The 25,993-nt window shown below is 26.5% G+C and overlaps 1 protein-coding gene across 1 annotated transcript in view; it reads left to right on the forward strand.

Moving 5' to 3' along the window:
- Positions 1-307: 307 nt before the first annotated feature.
- LOC148238556 (lachesin-like) overlaps positions 308-25,993 on the forward strand; it is a 108,886-nt gene continuing 83,200 nt past the window's right edge. Inside the window, exon 1 of the mRNA XM_088183212.1 lies at positions 308-668. The gene's annotated coding sequence lies outside the window, so the exon portion shown is untranslated. The remainder of the gene's footprint in view (positions 669-25,993) is intronic.

The following is a 25,993-nucleotide window of genomic DNA, read 5'->3' on the forward strand; positions in this document are numbered from 1 at the left end:
GCTAATATCGCAATCGTTCCTTTGGTCCGGTAATTTGGACATATAGTAACACACAACTTTCACATTGTTACGTACAATCTTGAAGCTGATATTACCGGCTATAGATGTTTACGTATCCGGCCAAATATTGATACAGAATAAAATACTAAAGAAAAACCATCCTCCAAACAAACCTCTAAGACAGCTTCCGATGTGGGCGTACCCTTTAAGAAGCATAGCTCCGCCCTCAGATCCGAAAGCTCCGTCGATAAACCTCGGGAAAACTCGGGTGGCCGCTCGGCGTGGAAAACTCTCGGAAAATTCTGTCAGTTGCATTCGGGCGCATGCCGAGCGAGGCGCTCTCTATGCGTTTGTCCGCTGTTTTCCGATGAAAAACGACGCGAAACTAACCAAAATTTAATAACTTCTTAATTTTGCAAACTTTCAGTTCAAATACGTTTGTGAATAAATAATAAAATACATAAGGAATTCAACAATACCGCGTTGAAAAAGTTTTGAAAAGTTTAATGTCGAGTCGACGTTCGGCTCTTTGAAAGAGTTGTAAACTTTAAAGTACTCTTAGATTGACTAGAATATTTGTTTATTTGGTGTTATTTGAGTTTTTGATGTGTTGACTGTTGATGGAGTTAAATGAAAGACTCAAATGATGCGAGATTCGATTAAAAGAGGTTAGTCAAAAAAGTTTTTTATTGGTATTTAGCCATGTATAATAAATATTTAAAAGTAAGGGTTAAATTCAATTTAAGGTATGTTGTATTCAGTTTTTTTTTAATTAATATTAGAATTTAATCAAATTTATAATGATTTTAAGTCGATTTTATTGATTAAATCATACAAATAAAATTATTTAGTTAAAATAATATGCAATTATAACACACATCATAGATGTGAGTAATATTTCGATATAAATTCAGAACTGTGTGAAATAAATAAAGTTGACGTCGCAAAAGTTGTTCAATTAAAATATTATTAAACTGTGCTTTAAAATAAAATTGCTTTTAAACAAATGTTTGAATGAGTTAAATTATTTTATATTATTTAAAGAATGTTATATGCTTTATCTAAAGTATTTAAAATAATAACTTAACAATCAATCGTTTACTGTATTAGGTAATTAAACTAATATGTTTTTTAGCAAGTATTTAAATCACACATAGTTATCCCAAGTAAATAATAATAATTAATAACTGGTTTTATTGTTATCAATTTTTTATTCATTAACTTAACTGTAGCATGTATAATTGGAAAAAAAAACATTGTATTTAACTTGATTTTTTTTAAATATAATATATTTTAGTTTATTATTAACTATTCATTCCGACGGATTTTATATAAAAAAAATAGAATTTGATACACAGTATAATAATTATATCTTAAAATAAACTAATACTTTTAATTTAAACTATATAAATAAACACTAATTTACCTGAAAATAATTTTAAGTCTTGTTCTAAATTTATTTAATTAAAAGTTTATTATTGGTCTGCCTTTATTATTTTATTTTATCTGTATATTTTTAATCAAGTAATTTCTTTATTTATTATTTATCACCAAATCATGATAAATTAACTACCGATGAATTAATTTATGAATGGTTTTAATTATTAATATATAAATATAAATTATAAATTACAATTTGCTGGTATTTTAGGAATAAAATGTATTAAAAAACAACAATAGTTAATAATAAAAACATATTACAATAAAATTAAAAAATCATAAAAAAATGTAAACTTTTGAAATATTTATATACAATTTAAAATTAACTTATTTTTATGTATATTAAACAAATATTAAGAGTTTTTTTTATATATTTTTTGAATACTTAAAAAATATTTATAAATATCATTTTTTTATTAAGAAAAAATGGAATTCTATAGTAATGTTGAGTTACAATAATTTATTTATATTGATTAAACCTATAATAAATTATTTGTAAATAATTGTACATATGGTTACTGTGATAGGCACAATAAAATTTATACATAGGTGTATTTTATTTATTACGATATTAATTAAATTGATGACTGATTAAAAACATTTTTCATTAAAAATATACAGTTTTTAATTTATCATCTAGCAGTATTATATAAAAAAATTTGGTTTATTAGAAATAATATATGGCAATGATTTTTTCCTATTAAATTATTTTAATACATTGTTTCAATAAATAAAACTATTCAATGAGCTTTACCTAAAAATATTGTAAGTGGAATTAAAAAATTCTACTACTTAAAAATATTAAAAAATGAATATAACACAATAATATAAATAAATAATTTATTCAGAATTTAAATAGTATAAGGTGTAATTAAATAAATTATAATTTAATAAAATAATTAAATAAATCAGTATAATTTTAAGTTTAATATTTAGTCTTTTACAGTTTTGTACAATATATACTTTTTTATTTTAAATTATTTAAGCTTTTATGAATAGTTTTAAAATGTTTTCCCTTGATAATTTGACATATTTATATTATTACTGTGTATTAAAAGATGAAAATTTAAGAATACATATGGATTATATTACTATTTCTTAGTCTTAAGTAAACGACAAGTTATTTTAATTTTAATTGTAATAATTCTTAAGAAAAGCTATGAATTTTTTTTTTAAACATTTAATAGTTGATTAAAATTATTTCTTTAACTTTGAATATTAATTTTACATTATCAATTGATAATCAATTAAATAGTTCATTATTATTATAGTTATTAAATCATATGTACACCAATGTAGAATATTTTATAATATATTTATAGTTTATTTAATATGACAAATTTAATTAAAATGTAGTAAATTGATAATATATTAATTTTATATTGGTACGGTTTGATATATTTTAATTTACCATAATTGAAATTGTTATTATTGAACCTGGTGTTTTACTTTTAAATAATTCATGGGCTTGAATACAATTTATAATATATTACTAGTTGATATTGTCGCTCTTATCCTTTATTTTTATAATAGTATGTGGTGTAGTGTAAGTTTATTATTCCAAAATTAAAGGGTTTGATTTTATTAATAATAGACTGTCTTGCTTAAAAGGATACCTGTGTCAATATCCTGTTTTTTTTTAAATATTATCAGCTGATTTTTGTTCTGAAAGCTTCGATGAGCACTAATCGATCAACCATCGAAAAAACGCAAACATGAATCAAACCGCTCGCATTTTCACACCCAAAAAATTGAAAATCTCTCGCACGATATATACGCATATGTCGAAAATAAAAGGATTAACGTTTTACGTCGGGGCCATAACGTAAATCATCCGCGATCCGTGAAATCGCCACGTTCGTTTCGCGATAGATAGATAACCGCGCCGCGGAATTTACGACGCGCCCGTTAATTATTTCCAACTGTTTCCCACTCGGACTATTAACTAACGCCGGGTTATCATGAAAACCATTAGTTGTTGAGGGTGAGACAACAACCCCCATACACACCCCCATCACGCAGTAATTATAATGACTTGTGTGTGTATGTGTGTAGCGGCCAAATCAACAATCGCTTAGCTGCGGTCTGTGCCCCACGTTCCGAATCAATTATGCTCCCGCTAATACTAATTGCCATTTAGAAAATGTCGATTGCCATCTATGTGTTATGTGTATGTGTGTATATGTGTGTAATAGTATGTTTAAGGCTGCGTGTCCGATGGAAAACTGATTGCGTTAAGGTTTAAAATGTTATGGTGGTTGTAAAGTGTAGTTTGTTAAAGGTTGTTTTTGCGTTGTTGTGAATCCGCTAACTAATTAGATGTGTTCAATTTAAACAGGTAATGAATGTTGAGAAGGAAAAATGTTATATTGCTGTCTTAGATTTTTTAAATCAAGATAACGTTGATTCAGTTACCACACTTTTGTTTCTTTTTGTGAAAGAACATTTTATCCATAAGTTTAACAGTATTTAAAATAAGAATAAGTATTTTAAATTAATACATATTATATATAACATTCTTTATGAGCCAAAATTTTTTTTTTTTTAAAAGACTTAGCTTTATTTATTAATCATTACGATCTTCATCCATAATAAATTGATTTATCGTGATATTTAACATTTATATAATGTTAAATATCACTCATTTTAATTTTTTGTCTATGTTAAATTTTAACGCAGGTCTTTTGAGTAACATTTAAAAATAAGAAAACCCTATTTAATATGATAATTAAAACATTCTTAGCAAAGTAACAGTTTTTTTATTATTATACTAAGAACATCTTCTTAGTATTTAATTATTAAAATTTATATTATATTAAATTATCAAACTTTATATTTATAAACTATTTTTAAATGCATTTGCTATAATATACTATATTTTTGTGATCTTTCTGATCTATCAAGTATTGCTCTTTATTTTTATCCAGAATTAAAACTAATTGATAATTATAAATCTCATTGCATCTTTTTGCCATTTATACTTATCCTAATTAATAGTCAAGATTACATAGTGATTTAATACCATATTTAGTTTTTAAATAAATAAAACTTTCTTTTCAATTTTTAGGTATAGCAAATAATTTATTTTTGTTAGAGTTAGTTTTATTAATAATTTAAAGTATGTGCGATATTTTAAAATATTTTATTTAAAGTAACATGAGTTGTCACCGATGGCAAAATAATCTTAAAAAATGTTGAAAAAATTAGGTAGATTATATAATATATACATAAATGACGTTTATAACAAAATATCAAGTTTTAGAAGTATTTTAATTGTATATAATATTAAAAAAAATAGTACAATCTAAGCAAAAGCTTTAAATGAATCTAAATAAAACTATAAGTTTTATATTAAGAAATAACTTTTAAATAACATACGGATAGATTTTTTTTTTTACTATTTTTGTCAAAAAAAGTAATAAAAATATGTTTTTAGTTAAAAAATTAATTAAATATATAAAAGTAAAACTTATATTTATAGAATATTAAAACCTATAAATAAATATCAGTGCTTAAAACTCATAAATAAATTGTATTTAAGGCAATAGAATTCAATTAACTTACTAAAATTACGCTAATAATATTAAATGCTAATTGAAGCTAAAGAATTTATTTTAAATTACCCATTAAAACTTTTCATATAAATATTTTTTTAAATGTACATAAAATATTTACTTTTTAATCCTTTTTTATTTATTTTGTGCTTACTAAAAATTGTCTGGTATTTCTTTAAATTCCGTATTATAATCATAAAATATATTTTTTACTTCCATAAAAATATTGTAGATTATATAAATTTTATCAATAAGAAATAGTATATCATATTAATAAAAAATAATATTAAAGGATTATTATGCATTTATAAATATTGAACAGATTAATTTGCCAATATTAAATAATCTATACTTTCATTATCTTGTTATTTCTTAAATTTAAATTCTGCTTGTGTATAAGATATAAAGTTATTTTGTACCCTTATTATAAATATATTAACAAAGCTGTAGTCATTCCTTAAAAAACTTTTTCTTAATTCAACAGGAACAAGTGATATTTAACATAGGGACATCACGTATGATTTTTTATGTGGACTAGACAACAATATTTTTTTTTGATTTACCTGCATGAGCAAATAATGTTTTTGAACCTTGAATGTATTTTTTATATCTTAAATTACTCATAAGTGACCCACAAATATATTTAAAATATCAAACAAAATATTTTGATTGCCAAAAATATATTTTTTTTTATTATATTAACACATTATATGTATGTTAAAATAATAATAAAGAGCAACAACTATTTTTTTATACCAAATATTCAATATTATTTTTCCTATATAAAAGAGTATTATACATATATTTATTTTAAAATTAAAATCACTTTGATTTTTAAGATTAAGTAGCATGCAAAAAAATATATTGCAGAAACAAGAATAGCTACAAATATTAACAAATCAAATCCCACATTACTAAATAAAAGCTAATTGTTTTCTCGAGTGTGTTTAATCTTCTAGATATATTTTGGATACATTTATGCTCTAAAAATATTATTTGCTAGCTAATATTAAAAAGTAAAAAAAAAAATAATAAAAATAAAACCTAATAATAAAAAATAAAAGCTAATAATAAAACAGATAATTTCCATGAACTTATCTGTTTTTTGCTATGTAATTTCCATGTTTTTTTTTAAATAATTTTAAAACCTTAGTTACTCGGATGATTTAACTCGGTTATTTTCGAGTTATATAGCTTTTTCACCGTGTGGTCAAGAAAATCGCCAGTACTCATTGGCCACCTAAAAGTGTCATTATCCTTTGAGCCTAATAATATGGTTATTTAATATAATTTAACGCTGTTAATTACTTAAATTTATTGTACCATAATATTTAAAAAAATATATAAGGAATAGGTTCTACTCACATATAAACAAATTTCGAAATATCGCGCAAAAATATCAGCCACAGTGAAAGGGTTAAGCGACAGTTTGTAATCTATGGTGCCCGATTATCAAAAGAGTATTTCACCCTTTCGTGGTTTTTAAGGGTCCAACCTGGGCTCTTTATTTAAATTATTAATGACTTACATACAGCAGCTACTGATTCAAATTTTCTACTGTATGCAGATGATTTAAATTTATTTGCTCTCTTACAAAATCATTCTGTTTACAATGTGATTTAGATTCGCTGTGGATATGAGCTTTTAATGTCGAAAAGTGCATACTCCTACGATCTCAGTAAGTTTATTTGGATAAAGAATCTTGCACTAAATATCTCGTTACTACTTTTGGTAGCAAGTGAAGGTTCTCTCTATACGTAAACGACGTCTAGGATGAACCTCGAGATGCACGGTTTTGTTATGAGGAACACGTTTTAATTTTATGATACATCGGTTATTTGCACCCTCTATCACACTGAATCGCTTGTCCTCGGGTCCACAAATTTTGCGATCAACTTTTTGTTTAATCTTGGCGGGCTGGTATTGTCGGGGTGTATTTTTTTCACAATTTGTTTAATTGCTTTTTGAAGCTTATTTAAGTCGACGTCCGATAATGACGAGCAATACGAAAATAATTGCACATTGATCTGTTTATTGTCAGCTACGAGGAGCTGGTCCGGTTTTGATATATTAAGATTTTTTTCAATGTATTATTTTTTGTATATTTTTTTATTGAAATAATACAATGTATTACGATATTCTTAATTTATTTTTATAAATCCTTTCGGAAAACAATTTTTCACACGTCCATTTATGGACACGCAGTATAGCCCCGAATACTTTCATAACTTATATAAACAAGGGCTCGTACGAGTGCCGTTAACAGAAACCTCGTTAAATGGAGGAGGCCACACAGTAGAAGTTTTCTGTTAAACAGTAGCACACGAACGGACGCCGTAGACTATTTCAATTCACCGGGCGGAATGCACGGCTGTAAAACTTTTTGACGAGCAACGAGCATTAACAAGTAGGCGAGCCGTGGGGGGAGCCCTCTCAAGGTGGCCGCCTGGGGGCCCCGACCTCGGACGCTAATAAAACGAGACTGGCTGCACTCGGCGGCTATCAAATGCATTGCGGATGCGTTTCAACCGAAACTGCTGTTTATGGCTAGTGACAGACGTATGGTAAAAGCTCCGTTTCTAACTGTCTGTTCAATATAAAGGGTTAATTTTAAACCTTTGCCGTTGGTTAGCTCACTTTTGAGTATATTTAACTTTTGTTAAATAAAATACACAGACTTTGACGTGAACTTCATTTCCGTTTAAACCATATTCTATGTAGTCTGCCTTTATGAGAAGTGATGTCATTTCAAAACAACTTACGGGTTGTTGGATATTGACAGATTAAAAAAGCATGTTAGCTATTTGATCCATACATCAATTATATTTAGTCTTATCTTATATTGCAATACTGACGTGCAATCTTCTTGATATATCTTAAGAAAGATGTCATTTCATAAAAAGCCTGTATATTAACCCTTTCTGCGCCATAAGCGTCTTAACGCGCTTTATATGTATGTCTGGGCACATGAGACAAGCCATACAGAATGAGCGCGTTAACACGTTTTACTTTGGACTTATTTTATTGGCTAATATCAAGTGTTTTGTTTGACATAAAATATTTTAGCACATAGTGAGTACATTTAAAATATTAAAAAAATAAATTGGAAGGAATAAATTAGAGAGATCAAAATAAAAAGTTTGGGCTGTACAATAACTAAAAAAATTGTAACTCATACTTGGCATGTATTTGATGTTATTTTATATTACACTATTTTTTTAAATTTATGATAATTTTATTTTTTATAAAATATGTGACAACTCTAGCTTAATGTTTTTATATATGTCTATTTTTAACCCTTTGAGTAGTGAGTTGATTTAAACACATTTATTAGTAAGCACCTGGGAGAAAGTAATTTTTACGTATTTTTTCATAATTATTTTTGTTGTTATTTATTTATTATTATTTATGTTGCATATATAGTCAATTAAAGGAAAATAATCAGTGTTTCTCAACGTGTATTTGAGTTGATTTATCTTACTATTTTTTGTATCAGTGTGTTTTAATAATTTATTTTACATATGTTTTATATATTTTTCGATTTCTGTGGATTTTTTTTTGTATCAATTTAGAGGTTCTTAATATTTTTTATAAAATTAATATAACATATTTTTTGTTATGTTTATTTACGTTCTCTTTAATTTAATGACATTTTTTTTAAAATATTATATAAATATAATGTTTTTTATTTTATATTTTTTCAGTTATACATGTGAATGTATAACTATATGGGGTGTCTCAAAACCGGTAGTGACCGCCGTACATGTACGGCTATACTGCTCAAGGGGTTAATGTACCTATACAATGCTATTTAAATTTCATTTTTCATTAAACAAAATTTTCAAAAACTAATGTGACAACCATAACACTTTGTTTTTTTTATTTGTCAGCATTAAATTTGCTTATAACTATTTTTATATATGTATATATACAATATTTTAAAATATGTAAACATATTTTCACGTAATTTTATTATTAATATTTTTTAAAAGCTATATGATAACCCTGACATTTTGTTTTTATACATCTAAATTAAGTGAACTTATTTTTTTTTAAATATATTTTACATATCATTTTTTTAAATATATGTAATGTGACAACCCATGCTTTTGAGGTAAAAATATTGTGTTTTTATAGGTAAATAGCAGTAAAAATAACACATTGTATATTTATAGTCGCAATAATATACCACTTATAAATTTTCGAAAAAAAAGTTTCAATAGATTTTGTTTTTGCTGGAAAATTCCTGTAGTGCTCAGCCGTACTAATAGTTTGTGGCGTTTTAAAGGTTAAATTTACCATGACGCTTGGCTATACATTTTTTTAATCAATTAAATTAGTATATATTATATGGAAACATAGGTTGCAACTTTAAATTATTATTAAATATTTTGAAAAAGTGATATTTTTTATTGAATACATATGATCTATATGAGCTAAGGTGAGATTAACAAAATTTAGGGAAATCTAATTTGTGATGTTCAATTGTAAATATTAATCACTAATTCTGATCATCCAGATACGATAATATATTTGTAAAACCCCAAGGTCCAAATGAGATTTGAACCCAGTTCTTTCAGGTCAATAGTTAGCGACTTTATCTGTCATGCTGATATATTCAATAATTAACGTTTACTAATGAGTTTGTTCCATCGCAACTTCGAATCCATTAACATGCTGAGGTACTACGACTTACCGGTTGATTGTTATTAATAACGTTTTATATTATTTGTATTTTTTATGAAAATTAATTGTATTTACTACATCTTGGTTCACTTGATTTTTCAATAGTATTTCACAGATTGTTTTTTGTTTTTTTATTCGTTTTCTTAATTTATATAAAAAAAATAGCCATCACCTTATCATAAAATATTTTAAGTATAGTAGATAACTAGTACTAGTCCCAGCATATTTTGTATCTGTATATTGAATAAGACTTATATAAGACAGCAATAAATTATGTGCTTCAGGTGAAATTCTCATTTTTAATTTGATTAATATTTGCCACACTTCGGCCAAATCTTGAGTAATGTCTAGAAATGGTATTAGTTATTTTTACAATAAAATAGTGAATTAATATTTTAAAGGGTAACGTAAAAAACTTCTTATTAAAAATGCATGTAGATTTTTCTTTTATTCATACTTTATATAATTTTAGATATTACTATAACCTAATTGTAAAATTTATTATCATTTCAAAGCCCTTTGTTTCTAGTTCCATAAAGATAAACTATTTAAGCTGTATTAAGCTGCAAAATGAGCCGAAAGCACTGCAAAATATTCTAGAGACTGTGTACTGGATTAGTGGTTAGCAACATTTTTTAAAAAATTGTGCAAAATTACAAGAAGTAAGTGTTTTAATTATATATATATATATATATATATATATATATATATATATATATATATATATATATATATATATATATATATATATATATATATATATATATATATATATATATATATATATATATATATATATATATATATATATATATATATATATATATATATATATATATATATATATATATATATGGTTAATATTTCTAGGAGTCGGATTACTCCGCGTACTTTTTTGATTCCGTGTGGAATCATGGTCCCTACGTTTCGGCCAGATTCGCCCAGCCATCCTCAGGGGAAAATTGAGAATATGAACATCCGGTGTGGGCAAAGTTCAGCATGTGGTTGTTCAGATCTGAACCAAATATTTCTCTGCGAAAACGCATTCAACCACATATATATATATATATATATATATATATATATATATATATATATATATATATATATATATATATATATATATATATATATATATATATATATATATATATATATATATATATATATATATATATATATATATATATATATATATATATATATATATATATATATATATATATATATATATATATATATATATATATATATATATATATATTTGTGTAAGGCGATTCAATTCAGGATCTAAAAATATGTTTAATCCAAAATGAAATACCCTATCAAGATAAGGGAGGTGCTTAGTTCTTTCCTACTTCAAATATTTTTGCCAATGTGTTAATTAGAAATGGAAACAGACCTGTTGTTATTTGTAATGTCTGTTACCTTTTATATAACATAACTTTTGAGTAACGATTCTTTTTTAATAGTTCAAGATTTTCTGACGCTTTTACACAGTACGGTACTTGCAGTCTTTCTTAACTAAATAAGTTGTTTTATGTTTGTGTAGACACCGACCGGCATTTGTTTACGTCCATTTAAGACGTGCATTTACAAGTGACTATAATCCGTTCGCTTCATAAGATGCCCATGTCGTATGGACGAAGTACCGTTACACGAACTAGCATGCTTTATCTCTTTCTTCGTTGCATGCGACACCCCTCCCACTTTTATTTATAGGGAATCGGCGTCAGTCCTGGATTATTAAATGAATAAACTTGATTAACCTACAATATCACTAACTTCATTTATAATTTTGCTCCTTTTATATATATCTGATTTTTTAAATTTTGCGCAGAATTTTAAGCATCTTTTAAATAAATATAATTATTACAGTCATTATTAACTGTGTTTTTACTATTGTTGTTTACAAAAAAAATAAAATATTTGTATTTATTATAAGAAAAGAGCATTATTATATAATAAAAAAAATGGTAAATATATCTTTAGAAGCGCAGGGTAACACCCTCACGGTGTATGGCTGAGAGGCAAATAGTAGTGGATTCTAATTAGAATGTAACGGTAAACCGTCGAGCTCGATAGGGAATCTTATGATGCAATCCGTTCACATCTCCGATCGTCACTTGCGTTGGCGTACAGAATATACTTTTTGTAAAAGAAGACTACTTTTTATGCCAACGCATATATTTTTATTAGAGTGGATAAAATTATCATTCAGCTATTTTAAATTAGAGATCAGAGATTCACAGAATTATAATGTCATATTGTTATACAATATAGTTTAAAAACTGTAATTTTTGGTTAAGTGTATTCGTTTAGATTAGGATTCGATTTTAATAACAAATGGAGGTTTTTTAACTTTTCAATTAAGTTTCAGCGACTGTTTAGAATAGCATATTATTTTACCAGCGACTATTTGAAAAATTATATTGTATTTGAAGGTACTTTAGTTATACTAAAAATGTTTAGAAGGTATTATATGTATACTGGAGCATCCGCGCAGTGAATAAATACAGTTGCACTGAATTTGTATTTATACTAATGAATGTTCAACTTCACTGAATAATAAATATACATATAGTATGCTACAGTTTAATATCAACTACACATATGTATGTAGATAGCCAAATTCATTCAGTGCCTGTTAACAAAACAATACAAATATATGTAGAATGTTTTGGTGGCATAAAAAGGTTTAAAGGTCAGTGTATTATTTGACTTGTTTAGAAGTCGTTTATTTAATTCGAACACGTTAAAAATGTAGTTATGTTAATAATAGAAAGTAAACGATCCAGCAATTGTACTCTTATTTTTGCGTAAAGTGAAGAGAAAACATTTTATGGTTGTACTTGGAATGTTTTATTGCGGCGTTGGTCGCCGTTGAGTTCGTGCAATTCTCTTCGTGGATATTATTCCTGTGTTAAATTTGTTTTTATTGCTTAATGTTTATTAACATTTTAATGCTTTGCGTACATATTTTATATGTTTTTAGACTTGATCTGTTTATCTGCCTAAAATTAAACAGAAATCTAATGCTAAATTATATATTAAAATAATTACAAAATTAATTTTTATTCTTAATATGATAACATTCAGATTGTAATTACTTATTTTTGTAAAGAATAGATGTATTAAGCTAAGATAAAAATCAAGGGGTTCATATTAAATCCTAAGTAAGATTTACTCTTGAAACATATTTAGCTGCTTCTCAATTAGATTTGTGATATACTGGTTATAACTATGTCATCTGTTTTGTTACAGTAATATTTGTCTTCTTCAGAATATTTTTTACTAGTTTTACTAGTAAAATATGTATAGCTTAGCTCGCTGAGAAATATTTTATTAATGAGATGATTGCGATTTTTTAATATCACATTCAATAAAAATTTCATTATTTTTGATAGCATCAAATAACTGGTTAAAACCAGATCGGTTCACCCCGACTACAATCATCGGGCGTCCGAATTGAGGTCGGATGCTTTTGAAATAAAACACCTCATCACCTGCAGCGCCTGCGAGTTGATTAAGGGAGAAAAAAGGACAAGAAGAAGGAGCAGGGAATCGTATAGCGGCAGAGTCCCTCGTGTCAAGGGACCGTAATATTATCTTGAGCGCGAGCCAAGCAAAATTGCGGTAACCACCCCGTTGTTTTCGTTCATTATCCCCCTTCATCCACTTAGCATTCAACTTTTATTGTCGTCAATTAAATGTTATATCCTTTATCTCGCCGTTCGGAGCTCGGTTGGTTTAACCTTTTTTTTATATACATATATTTGCGTCCCTTCGATGTATTTATATGCCCTTTCACAATACGAAACAATGAGAGGTAAAACGGCGCGAGGGATGTATGAGCGCTTTGCCAATTTCGCGTTGGTATTTTTTAGCTGCTTTTTTATTGTTGATGTATTGCTGCGACGGTTTTGGTAGTTTGGTGGGATTTTTGCGATTGTGAAAATTTATTGCAGATTTTATATGGTAAAGATGAAAATGACAAAATATCAAGCTTTGTAAAAATCTTTGCGTCGTTTTAACTGTAATGAATATAGGTATAATAAACTTTTCTGTTTAAAGATTGGGTTAAGATTCATTTGACTACTAAGCTGGACTATATTATATTATGAATGTAGAAGCTGCTGCATTCTTAGGCTTTCAAATGTCATTTTGATCGCTTTGACTAAACTGTCTTTATTTCATGTTGGGAACAAATGGAGTTGACTAAGAAAAAAAGTACTTCAAAGAAAGTTTAGTGATTTCTAAATGATTCAGTACGATCCTGTTTTGGCTCATCCTAGGATGAGAGAAGTCTATCATTCTTCATTGTTTTCGATTGTCTGACCAATCTTTATCATTTTGGGCGAAACCAGACTATTTTTTACTATCTAATATTGATTTTATTACACTTAATCTCAGTGTAAAAACAGTGATTCGAAAATTAGTAAAATTTGGCATAGTCGTCGTTTCATGTAAACTTAAATCCTAGAATTTTTGCAGTGAGCTTTCAATGCATTTATTCAAAATATGTCCTGTTTTTTAAGCAAGAGATTTTGAAACTGTTAATCAATGTTCATAATCACAAAAAATCTTTGTTTTTAAAAATCTTTTATGACGTATTTTGACAAACTTGTGCAAGTAAGCTATTTTTATTATTTTTTTTTTAATAAAATATTCAATTTTTTCTTAAGCTGCTTGTTAAAAAATATTATTTTAGAGTGGATCAATTAATATTCAGGTTATATTAGTACAAAAATCCGTTTCAATTTAATTTACTTATCATTTACTGATTATATAATTTGTATAGCTATGCCAATTATGTAGTACAAATGCCAATCAGAAGTATTCTGCTTTTTTATCTTAAGCTCCAGCATAGTATATATTGTAGTAGCTATTTATTACATATTTTTTACTCTTGAGAGTAATGTTATATTTCCTAATTTTATTGTGAATTTATATAGGTTAGGTATGTATTAAATGTCTTGAATCGTAAAAATACTGTGAACAATTAAAATTAAAATACTATTTACAATTTACTTTGCTTATTAAAAAAAAACACAAATTTATAACATTAAAATAAAACTACAGAATCATGTAGGACATTTGGCTAGAAAAATAATGTAACTATATGTTTGTTATAACGATTATATAACTGATTTATATATACACATTAATATAATATGTCTTTAGTTTTAACACTTAAAAATTATCATTTTTTAAGCATTTAATTTAGCTAAATTAATTTGCTTTCTCTTACTTATCAAAATTTTAACTATCATTATTTTAATGTATTTTACTATACATTTAATATATCGCATTGCTTCAAAGCTAAGTTTTGTACTCTAGAACAAATTTGTAGATTTATACGAAAAGTAATTTTGAAGCATAATTAGAACTTAATCAAGCGCAATTTTAAAATGATTAAAGCGATAATATAAATCAAATTTATTAACACAAAAAGTATGTAATTAAACTTTGATTTCAGTATTATAATAAAAAATACTAATATGTTAATTTATGTATATGTTACAGTGAATGTGTATTACCAGTGAAAATTTAAGTGAAATGATATTAAATGCATATTTACTGGTAGATATATATATTTTTACTAATAAAAATATAATTTTACTGGCAGGTGCTATTCTAAACTGTCATTTGACACGTTTTTTGTTTGTGTGGTTTTATATTAAACGTGTTCATGTCAATTAAAGTATTGAAAACAAATTAAGTGAAGTTATTATAAGAATTGTGCTTATTTTTTTATAGAAATAGTTTTTCTATTTTTCTCAACCAATACATGGAAAATTAAATTTTATCGATAAACTTTTAAATAAAAATTATATAAAAAAAAACTAAGCTTTAAGGTTAAAATGTAAGAACCCAAACGTATCTTAAACAAATCCCTAAACTCAACTTGACCTTATAAAACTATTAAAACTAACTATAGTTTTAAGCTTTTCTCAATTATCAGATTGAGTTATGACACTAGGACGAAACATTACATGTTAAGGATAAAATGTTCTGAACATACGAGTGACAATACAGTTTCACTTATATTAATCAGTAAAATTATTAATATATTATTAACCAGTAAAATCAATTGTTTTATACTTTCATTTACGAGCCTAGTTTCTGAAATTATATTTTTTCTAGTGAAAATACTATTTCACTAAAATTACACATTCACTGTAAAAACAATGCAGTACTGGTTTAATATGAATGAGTTACAACTAGGTAAATTAATACCAAAAAGCGACTAGTAAATCGGTGACATCTTATTATGTGTATTTTAATTACCAATTGAGAAAATTTTTATGATTAAAATTTTGAGTTTGTTGCAGGGGCACGAGCCCGTGGCCTCTAGATTACTAGATATTTCTTACAGACTACGCTATCCCAACCTGAATTTAAGTGAAAAAATAAATTTTGGCAAAAAGCTCTACATTTTAAATTATCTATTGTTTAAATCACTACATATTTAGTAATAAAGATACTATGCAAATTTTTAAAATACTTTCAACTTAGCAATTAATTACCTATTATTTTTCATTTAGACTGGGAGTTGCCACATTTTTTTATACCTAGATAAAAAAAATAATATTAATTAAACAGTAAAAAAAAAAATTTATCTGATTTATATCGTTAACTTATTATTATTTTACAGAATATTAATCATTTTACACTAGATTCATCCATTTTATTTTTTTTCCTAAAATCACAAATTAATCAATATTAAGACCATAATTCGTTATTGAAATATATATATATCTTTCGAGTGCATAAAAGGTTCAATCATTATATAATTTACCCACATTTTTACGTTTTGGATTTCCCAAAACAAAACATAAAGCATTTATGTTTTTAAGCAATTTTACTAAAAAAAATACTGATTATTTTTGAGCAAGTTACTATTTTGACTGGTATATAAATAGTTACTACATAATAATAAAATGACATTACCAAAATTGCTGTATCGCTTTAAAATTTTCATTCCGAGCCACTACCAATACTACATCCAGGTCGGGTAGTATCTAAAACCCTAACACCGTGTAAAATCAGGGAAGCATAACGCCGCATTAATTATAAACCCCCTGCAGACTCGCGGGCTTGCAAGGCAATCCCTTATATTAAAAAGTTGAACCGAAAAAAAGTTACATACACACAGAACTCAGAACTTACCGCTTTCTAGTTTTTATTTTTTAATCTATATTAATGCTCTTCTCGTGCTATTTTTTTATTTGTGTGCAGAAAGCAAATTCTAGCCGAGTGGTTTTTCACGGTGTCCACAAACCGATCGTTTGATTCAAAGCAAATATTTGAAGTTGCATTTTGTGTTCGTCGGTTGTGTGCATGTTGTTGATTTTTGCTGACGTGAATGCGAAAACGTGGGTTTGACCATTTTGGCGACCTAGCGAGTACGGGTTAAAACGCTAAATTAATAGTACGGCTTTAGTAAAGCGAATTTGGATTAAAGTATGTTATAGTGATGTAAATACGAAAATTTGTGTTATTTCATATGATTAAATTTTCAAACATTTACATTTAATATATATTTATTTAATTAACTTATATATTTTTTAATAATTATTTGTGAAAGACGAAAGACACGTATAGTTTATATATATTAGTATTTATAGTTATTTATATTTTAATAAAATTCAGAGCAAAATATTGATATTCCTATACATACATATATGTATAAAAAAAACCTAAGGAAAATTTATATATCATATTATTTAAAATAAATATCTTCTTCCCAGTTTTTTAAATAAAAGCAACTCATCAGCATCTCTTATCAAATCGTTTAAGCAATCCCAATAGATAGAAACATCCCTCTTGACGCGGAGAATTCTCTTTTGTGAAACATTTCTTAATCCGAGCTAATGTCAGGCATATCAGTAACAATTTGCGTTCGTCTCGCGAACGCACTGCATCAAGTGTCATCGTATTTTTCCCTCACGAGCCCTCGCGAAGGGCCCTCGGTAGAATGAACAGCCAAAAATTAACTGTGAGTGCCGTCTGAGCTGGGGGGTGGGTTGGGCCAGCGTTTTACAATCTATGATGTATATACAATATAAAATATTTAAATAGAGTCAAATATTCTTGACGGAATAAAAAAGAAGACAAGCTTAAAAACGCTTTGTGAATATATATTTTCAGTTAATAAACTATGTGAATATGAACTATGCTTTTAAGATACTTTACCATAATAACATGTTTTTTTTTATTCTTTTTTTTACTTTAAATAAATTAAAATAATTACGTTCTCAGAATAATTTCTTCGATTTCTGCGTTAACAATATGTAGTTTATCAACTTTCAATTATTTATATCAATTGTACAAAAATTAAAAATCGTAAATCTATCTTAAGCCAGAAGTAAGTCTATGTATAGACTTCTTGTCCATACTAGCTGCTCTCTGGTGGCTGCGTAGTACTCAACCAAATCCAAAGATCAAAGATATAGTAAATACAAATAATTTCTCTTAAGCGATGTATTGTCTTTTCTTTCCAAAATCCTCAATGTCTAGAAACAAGGAACTTCTTTAGTTACGTATATTTTCTGGTATCAGTTTGAGCTAGTAAATGTAAATATATTTGTAACAAAATTTTATTTCCTTTAAATAGTTTATTATTGAATATATTAACTGTAAAAGTTATCATCTATTTATATTTTTTATTTTGCTACATGCAGTGTGCAACAAGTTAGTAAGTATAAGCACTCTCTCATTGTGAATCGATAAAAAGGCTTTTATTGATCTTTAATACAGTTGACGATTGTTCGTTTTGCTGTCGAATACGACGTTATCTTTAATCGAATCACTTTTGTCGTTACCGCTTTGTATTAACTGTTAAATGCATAAGCATTTAGAGCATTAAAATTAAAAACAATGTTAAAGGTAATTAAATTAAAGTTGAAATAGCGCACTCCATAAGGTTAGGTTTTAAATAAAAATAAAAATTATTAATCCTTGCACAACAAAAATATTTTTAAATTCATTCTGCTATAGGTCACGAAGCGAGTTTTTCTAATGGTAAGACTCAAAAAGTTTTTCTGTACTTCAAACCAAATCAAATCGGTCTATTAGTTTTATTTTAAGTGTTCCACGCGTGTCTATAATTTACAAATGTACCATACATTAATCAGTTTGATTATTATGTATATATTTTAAAAAAGGCTCATTAATACAAGATAAACTTGTTATGTAATTTTGAGTCAACACAAGAAATAATTGAGAAACTTTTATGTACACACGTTTTTTTGAGTGTGTGCTTTAATGCTATTGACGATTGTTCGTTTTGCTGTCGAATATGACGTTATCTTTAATCGAATCACTTTTGTCGTTACCGCTTTGTATTAACTGTTATACGCATAAGAATTTGGTGCAATAAAATTAAAAACAATGTTAAAGGTAATTAAATTAAAGTCGGAATAGCAAAGTTTAAAAGGCTCAGGCCTCGGCAGCACTCTTAATTTTTTATTTAAAAAAATGCGCTATTAATAAAAACCAACTCAGTCCTAAAAATCTTTTGCTAGTAAATGAAATAATAAATCAAACGTTATAATTGAATATATATACGTTACCTATTCCTAAACTGAAAGTCTATTGATAAAAATTTACTTGTAGGTATTCATAATGTTTATTTGACCCCAATTGCTACTGATACACCCCGTTGTAGCATATTAGGCACACGCTTGACAGGTTACAACAAAAATAAAAAAAATGCATTTTTATACTCTAATTTGGTTTAATTTTACATGCACTATTTGGGTTACTATTATTGTACTGCTTTTTTTGCCAATATGTAAAGTACTAATGCAATTATTAGATCTAAATTTTTGTATAATATTATTTTCTCTTATTTATTTTATTAAAAAAATTTGTAAAATAAACAAAATAAATATTTTACCTAAGTACCTAAGAAAATGTTGCGAACATCAAAAATATGTATTTTAAATTAAAATTATAGAGCTTTTTGTATGCAGTTCAATACTGAATATATTTTCATGCTTGTTATATATTTGTTAAAAAATATTCATTAAAATATTTTAAAAATGTTTATCTGTGTAATGAAATAATTTTAATTTTTAAATCACTCTTAAGCAATAAAAACCGATTTTTTTATTATTTATTTGTATATTTCAACAACGCATGTAGTCACTTTTTTCTTCACTGTACCGCTACATTATCTACAGTCCTATTTATGTATTGCAATTTTTTTTATTTTTACGTTACTTAAAACCTCTATCAATAGCAATTGTTATATTATATTATCTGTAAGTTAATAAGATGTAGAGAAAGTCTTAGCTAATATATTGACCTTATCCTGAATTCTGTTAGCCATGTTGTTTCTAGATTTTAATGATAGTATATTTGAGTTTTTATTTTTAAGCGATTTTGTGACTCTCTATATAGAATTATCTCCCGATTTTAATGCCTTTAATTTACGCAACCACGAAGCGTTAGATCTTAATATCATGTTTCGAAATGTCTAGATTGGTAACCCAAGGATTCGAGCTTCTGCAGAAATTTTATTTTTAGTGACTTCTATTGATTGCAATGTGACTTCTATACTACACATTATAATTTATAAATAATTATACAAATGTCACTGATTTCCAGACTAACAAGTCTAATGATTATTACTTACTTATAAGTAATATTTATATACTAACTATAAATATTAATTTACGGAAAACTTAAAATAAAAATAAAATAAAATAATTTTTATGGTTTTTTAAAGCTGATTTAATTAAAATAAAACTTCGTGCTGATTTAAAATTTGAAACACTTATTTCTCTTGAAATTTTGACCTAAAAATTTAAATTTTTAATTCCTTATATTCTTTTTATTACAATAAAATTATATTTTTGAATTTTTTAATGAATATACTGACTTAAAAACTACTACTATCATACATAATTGTACAAATTATTAAATGTTATAATTCGCATTCAGAGCTAAAAAATTTAAATAAATTATTTTTAAATTCATATTGTTATAGGTCACGAAGTGAAATTTTCTAATGTTAAGCCTTTAAAGTTTCTTTATACTACCAACCAAATCAAATTGGTCCATTAGGCTTATTTTGAGTCTTCCACGCGTGTCCATGATTTTTAATTGTACCATACATTAATCAGTTTGCTTATAGTATATACTTTATAAAAGGCAAGTTTAAACAAAATTAGCTTGTTATGTAATTTTGAGTCAACGCAATAAATAATTTTATTTTATTATATATATAGTTAAAAATCTGTTTATAAATATATATATATATATATATATATATATATATATATATGTAAAAAGATCTAGAAAATCTATATTAAATAAAAGTAATAAAAATAATATTTACATAAGATGGGTTATAAAATATTAAAGGAAATACCGATCTGCTGTTAGAAAAGTTTGGGAAACGCGAGGCTAGGAAATCGGGGGCGGCTTTAGGTGTTTCTTCCCTTTCTCGCGGCGAGATATTATCTCTATCCGGCCCAGACACGTCCGGAACATAACGGCCCCGGAACGGATAATTAATAAGCGGATAAAAATAAAATGCGGAATAAGTGAAACACCACCGTGCCGCCGGAACCTTTTGTTTATGGTAACCGGCCATAATATAAGAAATTAACGCGGCAATTATCGCGTGACTGCGCCGCGCATCTTTTTTCACCCCTTAACCCGAAGAGGGTAGCTTTTTTTTCTCGAGTGTTGTTCGTTCGTTTTTGTCCATTATTCGCTGTGGAAGAAGATAAGGAGTGTGTTGTGTTTTTTTCGGTGGTGGCGAGTTTGGATTTGGCTTTTTGTTGAATTAAATTAGATGCGAGGCGAGATAGTTCTTTTTTCTGTTTTTGTTTTGTATTTTTTATTATCGTTATTTGCTTATCAGCACAATTAGACTAGCTGAAATAGATGTGTTGACAAAATGTGTTAAAGAAAATCAGACTGGCTCTGAAATAATACAAAAAAATATGCCAGGCTTTCACAAAATATGATTCGCGTTACGTTATCCAGAAAAAATAACTACTAAAAATATGATTTTTTTATAAAGAAATTATTAATAATTATAATTGATTTGATCTTTTAACCAATCGTATATTTACATTATTAATATTGATTCTGATTTAATGTAAGATGATGTTTCCTAATACCATTAATATGAAATAGAAGAACACTTATATCATAATTTTAGATTGTTCTAAAACTGTTCTATCTACTCTTTAATCGTTAATTTTCTTTTTTAAATTTGTGGTATATCTCTATTTTTTATTGATTTCTTTTACTATATTTTTTTCAATTTATTGTATAAATCATATGATAAATATATAACGTATAACATTTAATATTTTTAAAACATAAATTTATTAAATAAAAAAGAGCATAGTTGTACAATGTGTTTAAATAAATTACTAAAAATTTAATTAGCATTTTTAATATCAATAATTTTACAGATAATAAATTTAAAAAAAAGTATAAGACATTAAATACACAAATGTGCAATTTATTTTTTGACAGATTTATTATATTTTTTTTCATTAGACAAACAGTAATTAACAAATATGTATTATATATTTACATTAGATAACTTACTTTTTAATGTTTTATTTATTATCATTAATTACAATTCTATAAAGTAGGTTTAAAATAAAAATTATAAATTCACAGTAAAATTACATAATTATACGCTAATTTTTTCGAATAATTATGTAATTTTATTATTTTTAATCTTTAAAATAAAAAAGTTTTCCCTTATTGATTTTAAATTAAATTCACATATACAATAAAATGCTTTTAATATTTATAAAAATAATTTCAAACATAAAAAGTTTGCTATTATTTATTTTTTATCTAATTTACATATAAAATAATATGCTAATCATTTGGTTCGTTATTTCAACATGGAATAGAGGCTTGTCTTTGAGGCTTAGAATGGGTTGGAAATTAGATCGACGTCGTGCCAGAACGCGCTCATTGGCGTCGGCGTATTAAGCTCACCCTCAACTTAAAATGTGTATTGATCATGTATACCATGGTAAAGTCAGTGAATAGTGAATTTTAGCTGATTTTTGGAGTCGGTCGAAGAGGAGACTTAAGCGACCAGTTTGTGCGTTAGGTTTAGGCTGAGTCAAAAATATTTATTTCAAGTCTTTGGACCTGCTATATAAACCCAACGTCCTCTCTTCATAACTTTATTTACTTTGCTTGCAGTTGTTAAACCTCAGTTAGATCAATTTAAAATGCTCTAAATTTAGTTATGAAAACAGTAATTTTTAATTGCTCTGTTCTAATGAGGATCAACAAATTCCACTTTTAATTTTTATTATCCCTGGTTACAGATGACTGTTGATTTGTTTCAGAAAGCTATATTTCTCTGCCTTTTTAAAGTTTATATCGGCTACTTAAATATAAATAGTGCTCAATCCTCAATCCATACAACTTAATTTATTCATTCAAAATATGTCGTGACCTAATATGTTACCCCAATAGGTCACGATGGTAAAAAAACCCCAATGAATAGATAAAGACGATGTTTAATTACTGACAATAATAAGCTTTAGTAAAAAGCATCCATATCGGTCTGTCTGATTTATAACAAAATATATTTTTTTTTATTTCAGTAATTTTGGTAAACGCTAACCTATCTTAATAAATAAATATTGATTTGCAAAATATCTTATTTTCTTAATCCGTATTACATAATTAAGGCATATTTCTGAAATTAATTTAATACAGTATTTTAAAAGTTATTAGAGAAACAAAACCATTATCAAGTCGAAAAAGTGTAACAGTATATATACTGTCAAACATTTTTATCTATCCAAAAGTAAAAATCTATGCTGGATTTATATAAAACGTTTTTCTATAAATGCATAAAAATATTGTCAAACAACATTTATAAGCTTAAAAAGTAGCAAAAAGAGATCAGTACTTGTCTAGTTTTTACCGACAGTTTGAAATTAATCAAATATAAAATTTCAACTAGCATACTAGCACGTCTATTTTTATTTTTAATGCTCACCGCTTTATGCAGATTTACAGCGGACATCCGTCATGGTAGACAAGCTACTGAAAAAAAGTTAAACGAAAAAAAACAATTGCCAGCGCAACTAGCGGCCGGCTATAACTTATAGCCGGATATAAATTCGCGAACGACACCGAGCGAGTGTGTACGCCCGCGACGAAAGTTGTTTGATGTGAGCACCCCCTGGCGGACAATTTAAATAAAAGTATCGTGTGCACACACCCCCGGGGCATCCGCCCCCATGCCAGGGCCCCCATCCGCCGTTTAACGCCGGCGTCGGGCTCAATCCACGCGCTTTGGGGAAAAAACGCGTGACGCATTTTTACAGACCTCCTCCCTTCATTAAATCGTCGGGTTTTCACTTTCGCTTATATGAGCGAAGTTTATATAAAGAGAATTTTAAAAATGGGTTGAAAAAGTCATAGCTATAATATCGCAACGGTAGAAATGCGGACTTCGTTCAATTCCTGCAACATAAGGTTTGTGCATAAGTAATGTCGTATATCCATTGAGCTAACGTTTTTTTATTTTTATCTGGAAACTAACCAACGTATACGTATAGAGAGAAAAGGATTTTTTTTACATATTCCTAAAATTTACGCAGGAGTATAGCAACTAAATATTAGCAATATTTATGATAACATAAATGTTTATCTAAAGTAATGGGCGATGTTTAACCATTGAAGATATTAAAATGGTTCATGTTTTTAATAACGAAACTTGTGTTTTGTTTTAAAAATATATATTATTCAATTTAGGCATTTATCTAATTTTTAGATTATATATTTACTCACTGGCTACACAATCATTATCACTAATAAAAACATACAATATTTATCACTAGACTAGTTTAAAGGGCTTAGTGGTCTTCGGTCGTCTATTAAAAATGTCCATATTAATAAGATTGTTGCCTCGATATTGACGTGCTGTCATAGTTACGTTTCGTGTTTAACAGCATAACAATATTGACGTCTTTGACATTTAGGTGAGGACGTATCATTTCGAACATTTTATTTAAGAATCTTACAATCATTAAAATGTGCCACCAGAGTTGTAAACCATAGACCAAAACATATTTTAATTTTTTTTTAAATAATATTTTTGAGTTATTGCATGCCATAATTTTAATTCAATTTAAAAATTTTATATTTTCTTTCCACCGCAATTTAATGTCTAAACCAATTTATAAAACCGTTTTTTATATGAGATGACGCTGTATATATAAAATTTTTAATTAATGAGTAGAATTAATTTTAACCAAATTAAATTCATTCAACTATATTTTTATATAGCGATTTTTTTAAGTTTTTAGTAGTATCCTTTATTTTTTCCCACTGCTAGAATTTCTGTATTATCTGCGATTTTTGCAATTGTGACTTTCTCTATATGTGGCAAATCACAGATAAAGTTTCAGTCCTAGAATACTTTCATGTAGAACTCCAGATTTTAATTTTAGTATATACGTTTTCTTAACGATCTGGGCACACCATTACAATTCAAGTAATTCTATATATTGTTGTGAGCAACAACTAACAAAATATCCTAACATATACATTTTTTTTCAAGTACTTTTTTTTATTAATATACTTTCAATAATCAGTGTTGCAATGTACTGGTAGATTGTATAATTTGAATTTCGAAACAAAAACTGTTGATTAAAAAAAATCTTCTCTATTAAGGGCACTCTCTATTAATTTAATAAAACCCTATAATGCTTTCTCGTTTATTTTACTTAGCTATTATTTTTTTAATGTTATTAAATGATGCTTATATAGGTTACAATGTTTAGTAAAATTAGTATAAAGGTTGAAAAATTATTTATAATTATGAAAAGTATATTCGTGAGCAATTAAAAATTTAGGCAAATAATCTAATAAGTAGGTAATAATACAAAAAAAATAATAATAAAATTATTTTAGTAGTTTACAAATACAATATTAAAAATTCTGAACAATAACGATTTTAAAATACAATAAAAACATATTACAATTTATTATATTTAGAAGTAAAAAGCCATCATTGTATTAAAAATGATAAAGTCGCATATGCGTAGCTTTAATAGCAAAAAACATTACCATTATTTATTTTTATTCTGTTCTGACTTTTATACGTAAAGTTTAACTCGAAAGCAAAATATATGATCTTGTCACGATGCCTTATATAATGTATACATATATAGCTTTTATCTAAAGTTTTGTCACATACATGACATACATATGTGTATTCTATATAAATATTCATATAAATCAAATCCTACATTTCACAACCCTAATCACTGTTTCTATGTTTAAAAAAAGAT

Source organism: Plectrocnemia conspersa, unplaced genomic scaffold (assembly GCF_051122295.1).
Source record: "Plectrocnemia conspersa isolate PC_06_02 unplaced genomic scaffold, ASM5112229v1 ptg000001l, whole genome shotgun sequence".
NCBI classification, from domain to species: domain Eukaryota; kingdom Metazoa; phylum Arthropoda; class Insecta; order Trichoptera; family Polycentropodidae; genus Plectrocnemia; species Plectrocnemia conspersa.